The following is a 4,442-nucleotide window of genomic DNA, read 5'->3' as shown; positions in this document are numbered from 1 at the left end:
CGGAGAAAACCCACGCATGCACGGAGAGAACATGCAAACTCCACCCAGAAAGACCCTGGACCGGGATTTGAACCAGAGTAACCTGCTCTCTGAGAGGCAGCCGCTCTACCAACTGCACCACCGTGCTGCCTTGAGAGAAGATCATTATAGAAAAATACAAATACACACAGGACAGACGTGTTGTCTTTAAAATATGCTGTACTCTATAAAATGGCAGTCGTGACCTGATGCTAACCTGCCAGCTTTTTGTGTGACTTTTATGCAGTTGTTTAGTTTAGTCCACAGATACACAATAACAATAACAACTGCATAACTTCAATTGAATAATAATTGAATAATTATATAATTATATATATATTACATTATAATTATATAATTATAATATATGAAAATAATTTAGTATTTATATAATTATATATATTACATATTATAATTATATAAATATATATATTACATTATAATTATATAATATATAATATATAAAAATAATTTTGTATTTATATAATTATATATATATTACATATTATAATTATATAAATATAATAATTATATAATCAAAATTGAATAATTAAATATTAATACTATAACAATTAACAATAATTATTATATTATTTCAATAATTAATGATAATAGGAATATCACTGTGAGAAAAAAAATACTGTAATGATCTCATGCTGCTGATTTATTTCATGTTGTGTTCATTCGGCCTCTTCTGCTCACACAGACTCATGTTCGTGCTGCTGCTGTTCGCCGTATTGTTTTTGTGCCATTTGTGCTTAGTGTGTTTTTAGTTTAGTGTATTTTTAGGTTAGTGCATTTTTAGTTTAGTGTATTTTTAGGTTAGTGCATTTTTAGTTTAGTGTATTTTTAGTTTAGTGTATTTTTAGTTTAGTGTATTTTTAGTTTAGTGTATTTCTTGGTTCATGTCTCGGATCTTATTACTGCTTTTATTTACATTTTATACTTTTGTTGGATGTAACTGGGACCCTGTGTACATAATTTTGTTCCACCTCATGTACCACACGAGATGCAAATGATATTAAAGAACCTTGACTTGACAATAATATATCACTGAACTCAACAATATCAAAATATCTTTAGATTTTAAACATATACGCAGCACTGCTGTTGTTGTTGTTGTTGTTGATTGTATTCTTGCACCTTCTGGTCCCACTTGTTCCCTGGCATCCATCAGGGCTGTTGCAGCACCCTTCACACCCCTACTTCCCAGGGCCTTGTGCTGCAAACATCATTTTAAAGAACAGTCCAGTTAAAGTTGAAGAGATTTTTTTGTCAAATAATTATTAATAATCAACTATTTGACAGAACATTACTTCAAAGTTAACTGGATTATTCCTTTAGGAAGTAAATTATTTCAACTACTAGATAATGTAAATAATATAAACTAATATAAAATATAGTAGAGTATCCCTCTATAAAATAATATAGAGGGAAAAGTTGAAAGAAGAATAAATTATGAACATTTATTTGTTTTTTTTAGATGTTAAAATTAAAGAAAAACAAATTTAAGAAACGGGGAAAATATATTTTTATACAAGTTTTGCTCAAACTTAAACACTAAACAATGTAGTGAACCAGATGACCTGATGATCTGACCCTCATCTGACCCTGATGACCTCAAGTCTACCAGATGGACAGAGACTGTTATTTTCATTGATCTGAATAAGTCTGAGCCATCTGATGACTTTCTTTCTTGAATTAATCAAGCAGAAAAGACAATTCTTTATAATCATTACTGTCTTACAAATGTTTTGATAATCAAATTGTGTTAGTTTCACTCAATGCTTACAGGTTGAAAAGAACTACTCATTTTTATTTTACATAAACAGTAAGTAATGATTTTTATTCCTCATTCAAAGAAGAAATCACCTGAATATGCATTTCTTGATTTTCTGTCTGAAATGAGCCAAGTCGTAAGTGTGTGAAAGTTGAAGCTTCGGTCAACTAAATGTTTACTGAAGAAGAAATGTCATGTTTAACTATTTGAGAAGATAATCAGAATAGAGACTCCACGAAGTCTGCTTTTTGCAATAATCTCTCTGTCAGTTGTTAAACAAATTTCATTCTCTGACCTCGACTTTTGATAAACACCTTACGTCAAAACCACTCCTCTTTCTGGTCCATCCACGAATCAGAAAGCTCTGAAGTAAACTCGGAAGTAAACTCATTTAAAATGTGACAACTTCCCGGTTCTAGTAGAGTGCAGTTAGTTCTCAAGGAGTTCTGAAGAGAATTCATGGGAATTCATAGAGGGCAGTCGGTTCCAGAAGATCTGAAAGAGTCTGAGAGCTGCTGACAATGAAGAGTCAGAGTTGCCGAGAATCCAGAGACGTTTTGGGATTATAATTCTGTTTTGAACTAACCACGCACGACTCTCCAAGGATTTTAGCTGTTCTCAACGGAGACGCTGATATCAGTCTGAAGGATTCTTACTGAGGTGATCTATCGTCAACAAGGTAACGGTTTCTTCTTCGACTAAAGTGTACCTGGGACAAGCTGAGATACCTGATGGGAGCGTGCAATTTCTGGTCAAACAGATTAAATTCCCTCACATATTCCTCTGTAAGATAAATCTCCGTTTCATCTTAAACTCTTCTCTCTCTCACAAAACTAGTACAGATATTTTAGAAATATCTGAAGCAAAGTCCTCAAATCACCGCCGAGTGATTTGAAGTTCATTATTTGTGAAACTGTCTGTTATTATTTTCATATTTTGCCAAATTAATGTAAATGTTTGATGTTAAACTTTGATTCTGAAAATAAATGACTCCATTCATTTGATGGGTCAAAGATAATAACGTCTCTCGTTCGCATTTCTGTTAAAATTCAATGCACGACATTACAGTCAGAAAAATGAAGAACTCGTGAAAAGTATGCATAAATATATACCACATATATTTGTACTACAACTAGTGACACGTACCCACGTGACTCACTACAACAATGTAGGTCTATTTGAGTCCTATCTATATTTAAAAATTAACCGTGTGAATATCCCACTTTCAAATATTAAAACACAGTTAAAATAATAAATACATTTTAAAAGGAGTGCAGTATGGTGGTTATTTGACTTTAACTTATTTCATTAAAGCAGATCATTTTATTTACTTTAATTTTTATTCTGTTTTCAACAAAAACAAACCTTGACTTATAATTTTATTAGCAGCTTTTTAACGTCTTCTTTCTGTAACAGCAGCGTGCAGATCTTTGTCTCCCCTCAGCAGCTTGACTCAGAATTATTATCAACATTTCCTTTTCTGAATAATGTCCAACAGACTTCACCGTCAGTGGAAAACAGAGTGATAAGGCGACTCACACACAAACTGATCAGTTTGTTTTGCTTTTTCTAGTTTTAGTACCAGTTTGTCACAGCTGGGAATTTTTCACATATTGCAGAACTGGTCAGGAAAATTCCTTCATATTTTGTTGTAACTATCATTTTTAATGTGAAGTTATTTTGGGTCGAAGCTTCAGAGTGTCACTGCTGAAGAAGTCACAAGTTGCAGATTCCTGCTTCATCCCTTAAAATACACTTGTCAATTATTGTTTAGCACGACCATTAAAAACATGCTGGAAACTAAGCAGAGATCCCAGTATCCAACACATCCATCCTGTGCAGTACTGGATGAACGGTTGTTGTCTGTGACAAACGATACAAAACTGAATTCACTTGATGTTTTCCTCTGTCTGCCTCCCTCTTCCTCATGTTCATCAACTTGAGGACAAATGCAAAACTGCAAATGAGCTCCGGGAAAAATCTCAATAATTGTCCGTCTTCACGGGCTTCATGTCAGGAGTTGGGCTGAGCCGTCTACAAATGCTCTGCGTGAGTCAACTCCAGAACAGGGTCAGTGAACGCAGCACCTAACGAAGGCCTGGAGTTTCTCCATGAAATGCTGCCTTCAAGACATCTTACGCAGAGACAAGAGAAAGTTGTAGCAGTTTTGATCACCTTGAATGTTTGCAAAGTCTCAGCTCATGTGACTGATCCTCAGCTACTACCACAACAAATGTTAGCTGGAAAACCCGAGTTATAGACTTTTATTTGTGTCACTTGGCTGTTGTGACTCCAAAATGTGTTTAATCCTTTACTTTCTGAAAGATTATTTAAAACCTGTTTGATGGAACATGAGATATTTTGCTAACAGACAGTTGACTCATTCATTCATTCAACCATTATTAGATTATTATTATTATTACAAATTGAAATTAAATTATTATTTGATTAGATATCTATTATTCTATTGACTCCAAATACTTATTGGTGAAAATTTAAGAAAACTTTCTAGAATCTGTAAACGCAAAAAGTTTGTGTTGGGCCTCAGTCTCAGCTAGTAGTTCACTAAAACACAGGTCAGTATCAGTAGTTCATTAAAAACACAGGTCAGTATCAGTAGTTCACTAAAACACAGGTCAGTATC

The sequence above is a fragment of the Nematolebias whitei genome, chromosome 5 (assembly GCF_014905685.2).
Source record: "Nematolebias whitei isolate Nwh7 chromosome 5, NemWhi1, whole genome shotgun sequence".
NCBI classification, from domain to species: domain Eukaryota; kingdom Metazoa; phylum Chordata; class Actinopteri; order Cyprinodontiformes; family Rivulidae; genus Nematolebias; species Nematolebias whitei.
Note: the sequence above shows the minus strand (reverse complement) of the source record.